We start from the raw sequence: 18,057 nt of genomic DNA on the forward strand, positions 1-18,057 counted from the left end.
CGGTCAGACAGACAGACCCAGCCTGATCCATGCTCCATCACTTAGCGTCAATTCTCAGCTGTGTGACCATGAACGTGACCTCCTGAAACCCTAATTTCTTCATCTTTAAAGTAGGTCAATAATAGTACCTCTGAGGACTCAATGAGGCCATTCATGTAAGCGCCCTGGCACAGTGCTTGGCACATAGTTCATGCTAAATAAATGTCAATCATTATTTGGTAACTGGACTAAATTTAATACGAGAGATCAAAAAAAACTTTAATTGGACATCATTTCAAGACACCCATTTGCTTCCTGGAGAGAGGCCCTGCTCACTTAGCCATGCAGCCCAATGTCACCCTCTAGTGCCCAAAACCTTGAACATCAGGCATCACCAACCAAAACCACCAGAACACCGAATGTCTGAAAGGAGGATGTGCTTACTTCTTCTACCTCAGGTGCTGTGTCTGACCCAGATCGCCCATCCCCAGCACTGTTAAGTGGTACCCTGTCTTTCAGGCCAGTGCTTCTCAAACCTTTAATGTCCTTTCTTACCAGGTATCTGGGGAATCTTGGCAAAATCAGTTTATGATTCACTAAGTATGAAGTGTAGCCTGAGAGTCTGCATTTCTAACCAGCTCCCAGGTCACTCCAAAGTTACTGCCCCACAGACCCCTCTTTGAGTAGCAAAATTTTAGGAAGTTCTATTTATCATTCCAACTCCTCCCAAAGTAACCTCCAAATTGGTAGAATAAGAAATTACAGGATAAGCTAAATGTTGTCTTCTTTTCCCAGTGGACATGAGCAAGAGGAAAAGCCCTAAATGGATCCTGAGGTTGAAATCTACCTGAGTTTGAAGGATGGCCTCAAAGAGGGCAACAGCATTCTTCCGGGAAGAGCCTCAGCCAGAGAATATGGGAAAGATGGGCCAACAGGGCCATTCTTATATCCCTTTGACCTCATAATGTAACTCAAGGTCGTGTGCTATTCTAACTAGACATCTATGAATTAACAAGGACTATGTAAATTAATCTGTGTTCATAGTTTGAGGCCCAAGAAAATTTGGACTGGATAATAGCATGTTGGTTGGGTTGCAGGTCCAGCAATGAAAACTGAGTCCGAAACTCAGCAGTCACTGATCAGTGGTCTTTCCAATGTCACATTCAACAGACACCGGAAGGCTAACATTTGGAAGAAATCATCATCTATACATATTTCATATCTGATAAAAAGAACATAGGGATAACTGCCACATTTTTGCAAACGTCAGAGATAACATAGCGAAAGTGCTTTGAAAATGGTGCTTCATGGATGTAAATACAATTTATTAGCAAACTGATAGACCACACAGGCCCGGTATCTCTTTGGAATAATAGTTACCACATTGGTGGTTTCTAGTAAAGAGAAAAGGGAAAGGAGGACATGGAGTTTATTGCCATTTGTCTATCCGCTTTTTTTAAAAAAAACTAAGATTCCTATGACCTAATCACTCCACACTTCTAGGTATTTGGGTTGCCTCCCACAATGTGACTACCAAGTTAATAATAATATTTATTTTCATCTTGTTTTCAAACATTTATTTCGGATGATGAGTTTAATACACTACAGTGCAATCGTGCTTTGTTGGTAAGTTTGCTCATTATCTAGCTTGACTCACTACGTTACCAACTTTGGTAAAAAGAAAGTCCACAGGGTTCTTCAAAGGCATGCTGAATATCCAACACAGCAGGTGTGGAGGGTCTATGCATTTACCTCATAAAAAGCATTGTGATATCATTTTGGACATGAACTCACATTTTTTTACCGCTTTCTGTCCCAGCATGGATAAATGTGAAGACTGGCCTCTATAGTCCCTTGTTTTACTGTGAGAAATGACTTGATTTGTTTCTTAGAAGTTTGTTTTAAAGTAGTAGTTCACCTCTTTTTGTTTTGTCTTATGAGCTCATGGTGATGTGTTTCCCCTGATTGATTCCCCTACAATATTAGATTTCAAAAAAAGGTTCATATCAATGTACTATACTGACTGCAAGTGTAAAGGGAGATAGAGAAGTCTGATCACCAGAGTCTGAGAAAAAAACAAAAACAAAATAAACCTAGCCCTACATTTCTATAATGAGAGAAAAATCAAAGAATGAAGATGGAGGGAGGGAGGAAGGGAGAGAGGAGGGACAAATCTAGAGGTTTCCTTCATACATATTCTCTCTTTTCATTTACACAATAAAACCTGACATTAGGACCAGGAGACACTGATTTGTCAAGGATAGTGTTGAGAACACAACAATCCACCAATCCATTGATCAGTAATTACTGAAGACTAGTCCAGGCCCTGTTGGGAACACAGGAAGAGCTCAGAATGTCTGTGTCTTTCAAACGAGAACTAAATAGCATTGGAGAAATGTCAGCTTAAAAGGAAGAAGGGGTAGGGGAGACTTCGTACTGCTGCTGTGTAGTTACTACTACATCCTTTAGAAAGTGGGTGGGTCAAAGGGGAAAGACCATTTCAAAAAGGACATGTTTTAGTTTCATGAAAGAGTTGAGTTGAAGCATCCATTTATCCTGACATTTGGGCATTCATTCAACTTTCAGCTAAACAATGAATGCACACCCACTTTGGGCTAGTGGTACAAGAATAACCAAACCCTGTAGAGAAGAGGGTGCGTGGGCTGTGGCAGTAACGAGCAGAAACTCATGATTGGGGTTGTGGATGTATGGTCTCTAGATGTCACTTAATTTTGGTTTCCAATGGATGCGGAAGCTTATTATTTGGACTAATGATCATGCATGAAGGGAGTTGTGGCCTGTGGAGAGAGAGCCTTGGAACCAAGGCAGCTGGAGTAATGGGTATGGATTGGGGTTAGCTAGTGGCCTTAAGTCACCCCAGGACTTTCCAATGCACTTAACATAAAACCCAAATTCCTTATCAGTGCCTCCAAGACCTTGCATAACTGTCTCCTGCCTACATTTCCAACCTCATTCCTTGCTTTGCTCCCAATACTCCAGCCCATCTGGCCTCTGTGACCATGACCAGACCTTTCCCCCCCTTCAGGTCTTGGTGTTTTCTTCTGTCTGTGATGCCCTCTTCCAAACTCTTCACATCTTCCTCCTGAGATGGAATTTCTGTGCCCCTCCCCATCCTGTTTAAAATAGCTCTTGTTCCCGGTTACTCTCTATGCCATCAACCTGTTCGTTTCCTTCTTAACTTCTGTTTATCAATGATTAGGCAACAAATCACTCCAAAGCTTAGTGGTATAAAGCAAAAGCAATCATTTTATTATATCTCTAAGTTTCTTTAGGACAGGAAATGAGGAAAGGCTTGGCTGTGCGGTTTCTACTCAGAGGCTCTCGTGCAGTTGCAGACAGGAGGTGACTGGAGCTTCCCCAGCAGGCCTGGCTAGACACCACTCTTCTTCCTGTACTCCTCGTGGTCTCTCCACGGAGGCTAGTTTCAGCTTTTTCACAGCCTATTGGTCCCAGGGTGGTCCAACTGCTTACCTGGTGGCTGGAAATTTGGTTTCCATTGGAAATCAAAATGCAGTGACCTCAAGAGACAGTACATCCACAACCAAAGTCACCAGTTTCTGCTCATACTGCCATGGCCCATGTCTCCTTTATCTCAGAGATGTGTACGCTAAGATTCTCTCCCACCCCGTGAGAGTCTCTGCTGGGTTTCCCGAACCCTCTCAACCTTGCATTCTACTTTTTTAATCTTCACATTTATTTCCCCTACAAAGAGCTGCATTTTCATATTTCCCCGTAGGCCCTACCACTGAGTATATACTTCTTGAATGAATGACTTGCTAGAACAAACCCATGAAATATGCACCAAATGTTTGATTGAGTAGCCCAATCTGCCCATTTAGTAAACTGTAATCTGCCAACTGTGTCCTTCACTGGATAGTTCGATGGGTTCTTCTGCCTGAAGTCCTTTGTGCCCAGGACCTTCAATTCATCTGCCCTGATTTCTGAGGTTTGTGAAGTTTGTTTTTTCAAACAGCATTTGAAATTATGAAGACACCCCTGTCATTTCAGCTCTGTGAGCAAAGAAGGGAGGTGGGGGGTTGGAGGGGATGAGTTGGGGGAAGGGTGGATGGGGTGGTCGACTGGCTCTTATCATAACTGTTTAGTTTCATTTACATTTCTCGCTGGGTTGCTCAGGTCCGGGGCAGTGTTATTTGATGTTGAACACCTGTCTTCACACAGGGAGAGCTGCGGCCAGCCCTGCCAAGAGAGGCATTGACATCTCTGCTCTACAGAATCGTGCGACAAAGGTGAACACCCATGAGCTCCCGTCTGGTTCAGGGAAGTCTGGCTCAAAAGGAGTCACCCCACTGATGATTTCAGAAGTACAGAGTCTCTCCTTGGGCTTTGGTGCCTGCAGCAAAAGCAAGCTTGTCTGTGTACTGAAGCCAGTTGAATTTGTTCATTGGCCATTTTTATAGGTCCCAAATCATTCTTTGATGTAACATGAGTGTGAGATGAGTTTTCCTTCTATTGTGCTAAGCTGATTCTCCTAAAGTCCTTGGTCATGTTCAAGCAGAGCTGTATTCAAATGGAAAGTTACGTGGCTCAGAGAGCTTTCCGTCCTGAGAATGCAGAACAATTCACGGGTTACTGGATAGTAACAAGTACATATGGGGAGCTTGAGAGTGGCGCTTCTCAAACTTTCATGTCCATACTAATTACCTGGACATCTTATAAAATGCAGATTCAGATACAATAGGTCTGGAGTGGGGCCTGAGACTCTCTGCGTTTCTAACAAGCTTCTATGTGATGTTGACACCCTGGTCCAAGACCATACATAGTGTAGTAAGAGCCTAGTTTAGACTCCAGATTCTATAGCCCGTGCCCAAAGCATGGTCCCCAGACCAGCGGCACCCAGCATCACCTGGGAACTTGTGAAAAATGCAAATTCTCAGCTCTCACCCCAGACCTACTAGATCAGAAATTTCCGCAGTGTTGTTCAGCACTAAACATCTTGATTTCCTCCCGGAAATTCAGATGCATCCTGAAGTCTGAGAAGGGAGGCACTCTCAAGATTCACTCAGGTGAACTAAAGAATTTTAGCCACTGTCTCCAAACTTAGATCTAACAATCATCAAGTCTAGAATCAATAAGTTTGATGTATTTAACACAAATCTAGACTTTAGCACTTAAATTCATTTCAAAAATGTTTCACTCTCATCATCAAGTTGCAACTGCCATATAAAAATCCTCAGCCTTTTTTCACATTTAAAAAGATTAATCCTTTCAACCTTCATTTAAAGATCTTCCGATTCAATAATATGATCTTTGGCCAAGTTCAAAATCATGAAAGTCAAGCTCTTAATACCCTGGTATGGACACCAGGCCAAGGAGCACCGGAGTTCCTGAAGTCTAGGCACGTCTTTGAACATTTCCAGTGGCCTTGGGGTTATCCCTAAAGTGAGGAGGAAGGATGACTCGGTAATATGTCAGACTGAAAAAGGGTGGACTCAAGATTCATTTCTTCTGTTTGAATGCAGTCAGCCAAATGGAGGACCTCCTGAAATGATTGGCAGCATCAATAGGCTGGTAAGAATTAGACTACCTTCCTAGAATAGGCTGGAAAAACATCTATGAACTCAGACCTTGAGGCAAAATTTCCAGGGCTGCCAGGACTCTGTTAACTGTCTATCACCTCTGAAATGGCAAAAGGGCAGGCAGGTTGCCCCTCAGGTCACCAGGGAAGGTAGAACCTGGAGCCTGTCCAGGCCACAAAGCACTGCCCGGGATGCCTGTGAATCAGGACTAGAGCCTTCGTTACCTGCTCTGGTTTCAACTTTCACAACTGGGACCACTTTGCAATTTCAGTTTTAAGAGTAATCTTGGGGAGAAATACATAAAGCCCCGACTAATACCTTCTTGACTGTAACTACGCTAGTACAAGAATGTACAGCAATTGAAGAAAGCTGACTAATAATATGTTGGCCTCCTATAGCCCTTTTCATCTGAAGACCTCAAAGCACTACCCACGTGACCTCACTAATCCTTAAAATAACTTCTGAGAAATAGATGGGAAATATTATTGTCTCCATTTCTCAGGCGGAAAAAAGAGGGCATCACTGAATTACCCAGGTCTCACTCTGAGCTCATAACTAGGCTCAAGACTGAGAGCCGGTAGAGAGATTTGGGGCATTGAGGGGTCCAGGAAGAAAGGGGGTGGAATATGGCAATCCAGAAAGAAAACAACTTTGGTTGTAATGTAAGCAACATGAATCATAGAACCAATAAGAGTACTAGGAAACAGAAAGGGGGGTGGCTTGGGGAATTTTTTTTGTCATTGTTTTGTTTCACAGTACATATTTTTCTATCTCCATGCTTTGCTTGAGTCTTTCCTCGGGTCAATGTAGGGTTTGGGAGGGACAGGGCTGAAGGGAGGTCATTGCTTTATCTCTCTCCACATTACTCAAGTTCATCTTCTGAAGTTCTGCCCAAAGGTCAGTGGCTAAGCTTCTACTTAAGACGTTGATCCTTAGTTTCCTGATTGTTCCCTTGACTCCAACTTCTTTTTCCCAATACTGTTTTTGTAATCCACATTTTATTTATGCAACAATTGCAAAAATTTCCCAAAGGGGTCATTGAGAATATTATCAAAGTACCTCAGATTTCCTGAACCGTTAAGTGAATATTTAAAACTTTTTTAGAATGGTGCAACTGCCTTTTTTCTTTCTTCCTTCCTTTCTTCCTTCCTTTCCTTCTTCCTTCCTTTCCTTCTTTCTTTTTCTTTCTTTCTTTCTTTCTTTCTTTCTTTCTTTCTTTCTTTCTTTCTTTCTTTCTCTTTCTTTCTTTCTCTCTGTCTCTCTCTGTCTCTCTCTCTCTCTTTCTTTCTTTTTTCCTATTTTAAAATGTCAAAGTCTTCCTGACATGCTTTGGCCATGGAAATGGAAGATATTTTCTCATTAGGTTAATTAATGGCTCTGCTTGGGTGGCATAATTTGGTGTAAGTTTCCTTTTAGAATTCTGTCATAACTAAAAAGGATCTTATTTTTGTTATGTTTTGTGGTGTCTTTAAATTTTTATGACTTCTACTTTGTTTAGTCTGCATGTAATCCTTCTTTTGAAACCTAATGTCCTAGAAAATTTACAGTTTTCTCTCAAAACTGGCACTTTTTACATTTTACGGTGATTCCTGTTTCTTTGGTTCTCACTAGAACTTCATTTAAGTCCTTAAGGTGTAATTCGCAGCTCAGGGAATTTATGATTACATCGTCAAAGTAAACTCCCCAAGTGCAATATATTAAACCTGACAAGACGCTGTTCATTAATCTTTGTAATATAGCCAGGTGTGATGTAGTGAAGTGAGCCTTCCAACTCAGAACAGCTGAAGAACTCGGAGCTGCCCCCCACAGGGAAGGATTCCTTCCTCCTCACTGCCAAGGCCGCCTGGGCGGGGACCGCGAGGGCCAAATGCCCTTCCTTTGCCAACTGTGGTGTTCCCTGTCTCTGCTGGTGTTCCTTCAGTTCTGCAGCTTCTTACCTTCTCCTGCATTTGTTCATTCAACAAGTATTTATTAAGAGCCTACTTTGGGTCAGGCAGCAGATGGGCCTGGAAAGCCTGTAGTAACCAAAACAGAAACAATCCCTTGCTTCATGGGGCTTATAGTTTGAGGTTCTAGCCATAAGCAAAGGTCTCAAGACTCCTTTACTCAATGCCACCAAAGCCATGTGAAACAAACTACATTATCTTAACAGGCAACATTTCTTCTCAGCCCCAGGTGTAGTTTTAATGCTAAATAACTTCCAGTATCTGCCAGTGAGATTGCAGTCCAGCCTGATAAGTGTTCTGATAGAGGTTTGCAAATGGCACTATCAAGGAAGAACAACCAAAGCCACCTTGGGATCAATCAGTGCTTGGTCAGAAAAGCAGAGTCTACACAGACATAGAGGACAGGCTTGTGGTTGCCAAGGGGGAGAAGGGTGAGGGAGAGATGGAGTGGGAGTTTGAGATTAGCAGGTGCAAACTATTATATACGGAATGGATAAACAACAGGGTCCTATTGTATAGCACAGGGAACTATATTCAATAGCCTGTGATAAACCATAATGGAAAAGAATATTAAAAAGAATGTATATATGTATGTATAACTGAATCACTTTGCTGTACAGCAGAAATTAATTAACACAACATTGTAAATCAACTCTACTTCAATAAAATAAATTTTTTTAAAAAAAGCAGAGTCTAGCTAATCACTGTGCAACACCACCTCCAGAACAATGGGGAAAATCTGGATGAAAGGCAGTACCTCTTAAACGCATTGTGGGTCTTCCCCAGACCCTTCTGTTTGTCTCTATAAAACATGGCAGGCTAAATGCCTTGTGGGATTCTGGATTGGGTTCTGAAACAGAAACAGGACACGAGTGGAAAAACAGGTGGAATCTATAGAGTCTGGAATTTAGTTAACATTAATATCCTAATATTGATTTCTTAGTTTTGTCTAATGTACCATGGCAATGTAGACATTAACACTAGGGAAACAGGGTGAGGGATATTTAGGAAATCTTTGTGTCTTCTAAATATTTAGAAATCTTTCCTATAATTCTAAAACTACTCCAAAATAAAAAGTTTACTTGAAAAATGTTTGCTTATGAAACAGAATCCTTAAAATGAACAATAAAAAGCTACTTTTGAAAAAAAAAACATAGCAGGTGTGGGAAAAAAAGATACAGCTCGCAATGACAAGCGACAAATTTTTCTTGAAACTAAGGAGAAATAGATCTAGAAATGCCAAACTCAGAAACTGGTATTCTACTAAAGGCAATATTCTCATTGGATTTTCCCTTCTTTCTCTCATGCTACGGTGAGTGTGCTCTCACTGGTTTTAAGATCTCCTTTGAAGGCGTATGTGAAAAGGACAAGTGTGCAGAAGAATCGTATGTCCCAAGTTAAAGAGGCCAGATTCCTATCGTTTTAAGTTTAAACCCTCTGAATTTATAACACTCATTCTTTCAATCATTACCACCTTCCCTAATTCACACACACACACACACACACACACACACACACACACACACTCCAGATCATTGCTGAAAAACAGCTAACTTGTCCTTTCCTTTCCTTGTCTGCATGCTCGCTCTTCATTTTCCTGTATTTGCCTGGCTCTATAGAAACTTCTTTTTAAGTAACACAACGAGGATTCATATGCGCAGACTGAAGATCTTTCTTTTTTTTTTTTTAATTTTTATTTATTTATTTTTGGCTGCATTAAGTCTTCATTGCCGAGTGCAGGCTTTCTCTAGTTGCGGCAAGCGGGGGCTACTCTTCGTTGCGGTGCGCGGGCTTCTCATTGAGGTGGCTTCTCTTGTTGCAGAGCACGGGCTCTAGGCATGTGGGCTTCAGTAATTGTGGAACGCAGGCTCAGTAGTTGTGGCACACGGGCTTAGCTGCTCCGCTGCATGTGGGATCTTCCCGGACTAGGGCTCGAACCGGTCTCTCCTTCATTGGCAGGCGGATTCTTAACCACTGCACCACCAGGGAAGCCCTGAAGATCTTTCTGACTTAGAATTACATTCAGGAAGAGTCGGCTTAAAGGGCAAAGACGGGGGGGGGGAGGGTAAATTAGGAGTTTGGGATTAACATATACACACTACTATATATAAAATAGATAACCAACAAGGACCTACTGTATAGCACAGGGAACTCTACTCAATATTTTGTAATTACTTATAAGGGAAAAGAATCTGAGAAAGAATAGTTAAATATCTATATATGTATGACTGAATCACTGTGCTATACACCTGAAACTAACACAATATTGTAAATCAACTATACTTCAATAAAAAAATTAAACAAAAAAAGAAATGTATTAAGATACTTTTACAAAAGAGCTGGCTTATGGCATCCAATAAGGGATTCTTGCTTTTGTTAGACTTGCGGCACTGTGAGGTCATTACACAATATGTACAGGACACACTCCTATTCACATTTTTTCAGGGAGAATTTTTCATTTCAGAATCAAAGTGATGGTGATGAAAGCTCTAATTTTTTTTTTTTAGCTAGCTGCATGCTTAAAAAGATCATGGTTTTGTAAACCATGTGTAAACCTTCGGACAGACTGCTGGCTGCAGTAAGGGACTTCCTCAAAGAGCAGAGTGAGCCTTGGAACATTCAAATGGTGCCTTGTTTAAGATGAAATTTTCTCCCCACCCAGAGAAATGGCTCGTAGAATTAGAACATTAGTGCTGGGAGGATTCCTAGACATCATCTACTATAATTTTATCATATTAAAGATGAGAAAAACAGGCCTGGGGACTCGTGCCTTATCCAAGGCTTTAATGTCTCAGCTGAGCAAAAACCATACACCGGATGCCAGGTCCACTGTTTCCTCCTCTGTGCTACGCTGGCCCATCATCCTGGGGCCCAAGCTCTAGGGGTTTTACTACAAATCTTCAAAAATTTTGCTTTGTGTTCCATACTTTCTTTGTTTAAATGAAATAATGTGTGCAAAAAGTCATCTGTAAGCTGGGGCGTACCACACATGTGTCATTTGTAATTGATGCTTTTGTTGTTGTCATTATTAGCTACAACGGGCTACGAGATAGACTGGACACATGCAAATTCTATAAATTAGGTGCTGGAAAGAAAGGCAGTTTCTGCATGCTGACGATCGGCTTCTGCTGCATCCCTTCTGATGCCCCTGCTTTCCCATGGGGTCCCATTCTCTTTAAGAATCTGCTTTTTAAAATTCCTTTCCTCCTTTCGCATTTTCATTCTCTCTTTTTTTAATATATATAAGCTGACAAGGAGGACTCACCGGAGAACAGAGCCCAGGTTTCTAGAAAGGCTCTGCAAATAGGAAGTAAAACCACATCACACCATTCATCTGCCAAAAGTAATAAACCCAGCCAGCCTCAGCGCCCTCTCGACTTCGTCAGCAACTAAGGAAAGGAAAAAAACAAATGCCAGGCAAAGAATGCCAGGCAAATCAGACCATGGGAAAAATAACACCTTCAAACTCAGTGCAAAATGCTCCTTTCCAGTCCTCGCTGCAGATGCTGCGTCCGGTATGCTTGGCAGGGTGTGTCGCTCTTGGAACAAGATGCAGAACAAAGGTTAGGGAGAAGATGTTGGCCAGAGACTGGTTGTTAATTTTTAATTCATGGTTGTAAAGCCTGAGAAATTTCACTATGATTTAGTTTCGTACAACAATCAAAACAAATCCGTATAAGATGGTTCCTTACACAGCTTTAAGAAACACGCCTCTGATTTCCCACAAATCATATAAATTCGTTGCTCCTCAAATCAGTGAGTGTGCTGATCATTAATGAGTAGAATAAATGATAAACTCAAGGTTCAACGTTCCAATAGTTGCCCCAAACAGAAACTGCTGTGGGGATTCCAACCTGGAAAGGCCATTCTTGATTCTTTCCTTTTTTCCGACTTGAATCCACCTGCCTTTTCTCTTTCAAGTCACTTAGAAGATCATTTGAAGGCGAGTAAAAAAGCCCACCTTCTTAATATCGGCTTCTTTCCAGTTAACCAAGAGCAGCAACTGAGAGAAAAAACAGTTATGATGAAGCCCGGAAATATAGGGCCTTGGATTAAAAATCCAATAATCTGGATTTTAATCCTTTCTCTGCCATGAACTCACCGTGTGGCATCTCTAGGTTCCCAAATCCCTTCTGGGTCCATCGACATTCTGTTTTAATAACAGGGATAATTTCTTCCAGCTCTAATATTCTTATTTTATTATCCCTGAAATTAGATTTCTATCACACAGGCAAAAATATCTTCACAAATGGCTGACACATGGGTGGAGAAAAGCCATGATTATATCTCTAGAGACGGGTTTAATGAGGAAAACCAAAGTTCTAAAAACAGGAATAAAAAAGTCTTCCTGATTAGGACACTTCTGTTTCTATCCATTTCCCATTCACCAAACATTGTCTTTAACTGTTGCTTTCTGTACTCAGCATTTCTTCCAGGAGAGAGTGAAAACAGCAGAAAACTCAGGTGCATCCAGGGAAGTTTTTTCTACAGTGATTAAAAAAATCAACCAAGGCGGGCTTCCCTGGTGGCGCAGTGGTTGAGAATCTGCCTGCTAATGCAGGGGACACGGGTTCGAGCCCTGGTCTGGGAAGATCCCACATGCCGCGGAGCAACTAGGCCCGTGAGCCACAATTACTGAGCCTGCGCGTCTGGAGCCTGTGCTCCGCAACAAGAGAGGCCGCGATAGTGAGAGGCCCGCGCACCGCGATGAAGAGTGGCCCCCGCTTGCCGCAACTAGAGAAAGCCCTCGCACAGAAACGAAGACCCAACACAGCCATAAATAAATAAATAAACAGAGCAGCCCTAAACTTTGGGGTGCCTGTGTCTTAAAAAAAAAAAAAAAAAAATCAACCAAGGAGATAGATAACCTTTTGGAGTCATTACTTCAGTTAATCCTTGTTTTAAAACAGGTTCCATCACGAATTGTTAGAGGAGGGAGCTAGCATGCCCTGAGCCACCCTCTGCGTCAGAATGAGTGCTCCGTGGGTAACGTTCATGGACTCATCCATCACAGCACTTAAAGAGAGACAGTAGGGTATACCCCATCTTATAGAGGTAGGAAACTAAGGCACAAAGTATAACAACTTGTCCAAAGTCATTTATATGTAATAGATGCCGGAACAGAAATTTAAACCAAATGTGTCTAATTTCAAACCTTTCCTCTACAACATATGAGCTTGTTTACACAGTGCTTTGCCACTTAGAAAAGATTAGCTTACAAGGACCTACTGTTCAGCACAGGGAACTATATTCAATATCTTATAATAATCTATAATAGAAAAGAACCTGAAAAAAAAAAGAACCTGAAAAAATATATATGTGCACATATATATATAAAACTGAATCGTTTTGCTGTAAACCTGAAACACTGTAAATCAACTATACTTCAATTTTTTTTAATTTGAAATTTTAAAATTTAAAAAATTTTTAAAAGAAAATTAAAAAAAAAAAATTAGCTTATTAATGGTACCTAAGTTAAGTTTCCTTTCTTAAGACAAACTGCAGACAGAGTCATGTCATTCTAATGCTTTACTTAAACCATCAGGCACCACTTCTTGGATTCGAGGAGTACTAACATAAATTTAAAATAAAAGAGAAAAGAGTATTTCGTATTTTACAAGCTGGGTGATGGATCGCCCTTGTGAAAGATCCAACAGATGTTTCAAAAGCCACCCAAGGGATTCCCCAGCAGACTGAGAAGACTTCACACTGGCTGTTCTTTCAAATATTTCCCTACCTCACCCTGGATTCAACCCGGAGAGTTTCAAGGGGCAAAAGAAGCAGGAAGGAGCAGCATGGCCGGCAGGGTAGTAGGTCAAAGGCATGCCTTGTAGCATGGAGGGGCCACCCGAGTGAAAATCAAAGAACCACCCCTGAGAGCTTTGTTTTCAGTCGTGAGAGGCATTTTGAAGTTCACTGGTTGGGATTAAACTCCCCAAACATCCTTCATCCCATTCCCCCTCTATTTGTTTACTTCTCACCACCTCCCATATCTGACAAAACCCAAGGCTGTTAGGGGGACCTGGCAGGAGGAGCTTCCAGGTGTCCTGCCCCGAGGGATTAGAAGAGCTCAGGTTTCAACTCAGGACTGTCCCACCCATTTTCTCCTCAGTACTGCACCCATCACTCACCCTGACAGGCACATCTCATACCTTCGGCTGTCTTCACAGGAGGAGTTTATAAATAAGGGCACCTGTCTGTGAAAGCCAGACATTCATAGGCAGAGCAAGGAGACAATAGATTACATGTTTGGGGAGTTTCTGTGCCTGAACTTTCCCAACAGCTGGATCTGCACTACAGAGGCTTTTGTGAGGTTTTGTGTTACAGGAGAAAGAGAGAAACAGGTTCCTTATCTTAGTATTAGAAACACATCTGCAAACCTGTCACATTCTCCAGCAAGTGAACCAAAGGTAAACATTTCATAGTACTTGGAACTCTACCCCTTCTCTGTTAAGGAAGGTTAAAACATGTTGGTTAAATGAAAAGTTTGGCTGAAACTAGATTCTTCACCAAGCACCAAAGGAGGTTGCAATTTCAAGAATTTTTCTCCTTGGATTTAATCATGAATATTAAGTATTGGTACCCAAGTGCTAGAGTAACACACTAAAGACCACCCATCAACTTAATTCCAAAGGCTTATTGCATGTAACTCAAGCTCCAGTTATCTGAGAGTAAGTGATGCTATTCGCAACTGCCCATAACAAAAGCCAAAGGTCAAATTATAGCAATTTGACCTTTTCATTTTTCACTTGTTTATTTTTCAGATAGCTGGGAAAATATTTTCCACTTCTATTTGATGACATGATTTCTAAAGCATGTTGACTAACTTAATTAGCCAGGATCACCCCAAATGCCACTTACAATGAATCACGGGCCCAAAAGGCCCTTATTCACAGTGATAAAATTAAATCAAAACATAGCTTGAACCCAATATTCCACAAGGTTCTAATTCATATAAGCAGTGGACTTTCTCTTACAGTTGTAGTGCTTGCTACAACCTAGTATCATTCCTTTCATTTCTTTTCATGCATTATCATTCTATTCAGGCTCCAACACTCCAACTTTCTTCCACGAGTCCCAGCACTGCATCCTCCTCCCTTGCCATTTTAGATGGCAATGAAAGATTCTATCCTTTGTCATTTCAAAGTCCAAAGTGCATTCCTCTTTCTTCCCCAAAACAAGAAACCACAGATGGTTCAGTCGATGATCTGTGACTAAATCATTCTGCAATTGAGACATGATGCCAAAAGAAAAACACATTCTTAACGCATTGTTTGCCTGGAAAAATAAACTGCATAACAGGGAGAAATGTAGAGCAAGGTAATCATAGAAACCCAGAGGCATAATCCAGTTAAACCCCTTGACCTGCATCAGATGTTGACAATTCTAATTTCTCTGTTCCAAGAGAACTTTCTGGGACACATTTGTAACATTGCTTAAAAGTCCTGCCACTTAGGGCTTCCCTAGTGGTGCAGTGGTTGAGAATCCACCTGCCAATGCAGGGGACACGGGTTCGAGCCCCGGTCCAGGAAGATCCCACATGCCGCAGAGCAACAAAGCCCGGGCACCACAGCTACTGAAGCCTGCATGCTGCAACTACTGAAGCTCGTGCCCCTAGAGCCCATGCTCTGCAACAAGAGAAGCCACCACAATCAGAAGCCCATGTACCGCAGCGAAGAGTAGCCCCCGCTCGCCACAACTAGAGAAAGCCCACACGCAGCAGCGAAGACCCAATGCAGCCAAAAATTAATTAATTAATTAATTATTTAAAAAGTCCTACCACTACTTAGTGGAAGAAGTAAATAAAACAGACCTCAGGTAACCTGCTAGATGGAGAGATCTTGGGAAAAAAATAACTCCTCTATCAATAAGACTTCCCTTAAAAAAAAATCATACCGTGTTAGCGTTAGACCTGCTTTTAATAAAGTGTCAAGATGCACCAAAATAGGTCATTTTACTCCTCACTGTTCAAATGCACGACATTCAAGATAAGAAAGACTTGAGTTCAAGCCCTCAGAACTATGGGTGAAATCCACAAAATAGCATATGGTAATCGCTCTGTTAATCTGCTTTGGTTGACAGTTTTCAAAATGGATTCCACAGAACTAAGAAATAAACCAAATCCATTCCAGCTTTCCCTGGTAGAGGGCACTCAACTAGGCACTTAATCCTGCAAAAGCTCAGCAGGGAGACTCTTTATAAAAGGGATTTCTTTAGTTAGCTAAGGGAAAATATCCTGTCTGAATAGGCAGGTAGATCATTAGTGGCTGGACCTCCCAGACAGCCCCTAAGTTTCTGAGAAAACTTCCTGATGAGTCATGCTGAGAAGGAACACTCCAGAAAGGCTTGGAGCAAAGTACTCTTCTCAAGTAAGATCTAAAATGCATGCTTGGCCCCAGTGATAGCAAAGGATGTGGTATGACAGCAATCAATTCCTCAGTGACTTGAAGGGGTAGACTTGCCCTCTGCCTACCTGGCCAGGGAAACATGAGAGCTGTGATGGACAGGGTCAGAAATAGTGTTTGATTAGAGCACACTACAGATAGATGTGTTTCTATGATGTAAGGCCACTAAAAACACTTTCCACGTGCCAAGGCCTATTCTAGATTCTACTTTGTCTGTGATTAAATGAAAATGCTATTAGGAAAATGCCTACTAGTTCTTTCTAAACGTCCAGGGCTATTTGGAGGGGAGCAACATTTGCTTCTGGTAAGAAAATTATGACTCCAGACTTCATTAGTTGTATCTTCGATTCCATCTCCTATCTCTGGGATAAATAATCTACTGGCCAACATTTGTAGATAAATGATCTACCAGTGAACGCTTTTGAGGTTTAAATTAATATGTATAAGACACTTTGAAAGGAGTTATGAAAGACAATCCTACCACTCAATATTCAAGAATTATGTTCTGTGTCTTTATCCAAGCTTTCCATTATTTGTTCAGTTTTGGGGGTTTTTTTTGGTTGTTGTTGTTGTTGTTTTTTTTTTGCTGCGTTGAGTCTTCGTTGCTGCATGTGGGCTTTCTCTAGTTGCGGCAAGCAGGGGCTACTCTTCATTGCGGTGTGTGTGCTTCTCATTGTGGTGGCTTCTCTTTGTTATGGAGCACAGGCTCTAGGCACGCGGGCTCAGTAGTTGTGGCTCATGGGCTCTAGAGCACAAGCTCAGTAGTTGTGGTGCACGGGCGTTGTTGCTCCGTGGCATGTGGGTTCTTCCCGGACCAGGGCTCGAACCCACGTCCCCTGCATTGGCAGGTGGACTCTTAACCACTGCACCACCAGGGAAGTCTCTTGTTCAGTTTTTTAAACAAACACCATTGTTTGCAGATCCAGATTTGATTTCACAAAGAATTTATTTCATAATTTAAACTGAAGTGCTTTTCATAATTTAATTATTAGTATTGCTACAGTCAGGAAGCGTTTTTCCATCACTCTTATGGAAAAGTTTTTTTTTTTTTCAGTTTTAAAAACGAGAACTTTTTAAACTGGTTTAAAATAAAAGGACTACAGTATTTTCCAAAGAACATGAAATATTTTTGTAATAAAGAGTCATTATTGTTTTATCATTTTATCAGTCATTTCTAATGATTCTCATAGCCATTCAGATGGTTACATGGTCTTCTTTCTGAAAGAAATAAATGAGAAACCATAAATGAACCTGAGACCTGCCATACAAGAAATACTAAAGAGTATACTAAAAGGAAATTAAAAGACAATAGACAGTGGCAAATCTATGTGAGAAAAATAAGTGCCAGTAAAGATAACGACATAGGTAAAAATAAAAGACTGAATAAATAAAATTTTGTTTATAACTCATTTTTTCCCTCCTATCTGATTCAAAAGACAACTGCACCTAACAATGGCACACCAAAATACATGACACAACAACTGGCAAGACTGAAGGGAGATAGACAGTTCAACAGCAGTTGGGGATTTCATACTCCACTTACAATAAGAGATAGGACAACTAGACAAAACGTCAGCAAATAAATCAAAGACTGGAATAGCATTATAAGCCAACTACACCTAACAGAGATCTATAGAACACTCCACCCAACAACAGGACAATGCACATTCTCCTCAATTGTACATGAAACATTCTCCAGGTGAGACCATACGTTAGGACATAAAATTAGTATCAATACATTTAAAAGGATTGAAATCATACAAAGTATGTTCTCTGACCACAACAGAATGAAATAAGAAATCAATAACAGAAGAAAATAGGAAAAATTCACAAGTATGTGAAAATCAAACAACACATTCTTTAAAAAAACAATGTTTCAAAGAAGAAATCATGGGGAAATTAGAAAATACTTTGAGATGAATGAATACAGCATACCAAAACTTATGGAAGTAGTTAAAGCAGTTGTTAGAGGGAAATTTATAGCTATAAATGCCTATATTAAGAAAAAAGAAAGATCTCAGATCAATAACCCATCCTTCCACCTTTAGAGGAACAAACTGAATGCAAAGAAAGTTTCCCTTTTGATGAACCTAACAAGCTGATCCTAAAATTCATATGGAATTGCAAGAAACTCAAAATAGCCAAAATAATCTTGCAAAAGAACAAAGT

At 41.0% G+C, this 18,057-nt stretch overlaps 1 protein-coding gene across 5 annotated transcripts in view; it reads right to left on the reverse strand.

Moving 5' to 3' along the window:
* Positions 1–6,773: 6,773 nt before the first annotated feature.
* Positions 6,774–18,057, reverse strand: part of ANAPC10 (anaphase promoting complex subunit 10) — a 220,044-nt gene continuing 208,760 nt past the window's right edge. For 4 of the 5 annotated variants that reach the window (XR_014243967.1, XR_014243968.1, XR_014243969.1 and 1 more), the window contains one exon: positions 6,774–17,106. The gene's annotated coding sequence lies outside the window, so the exon portion shown is untranslated. The remainder of the gene's footprint in view (positions 17,107–18,057) is intronic. The other variant, XR_014243970.1, reaches the window with a different exon arrangement.

Source organism: Balaenoptera borealis (genome assembly GCF_965194805.1).
Source record: "Balaenoptera borealis genome assembly, chromosome: 4".
NCBI lineage: Eukaryota > Metazoa > Chordata > Mammalia > Artiodactyla > Balaenopteridae > Balaenoptera > Balaenoptera borealis.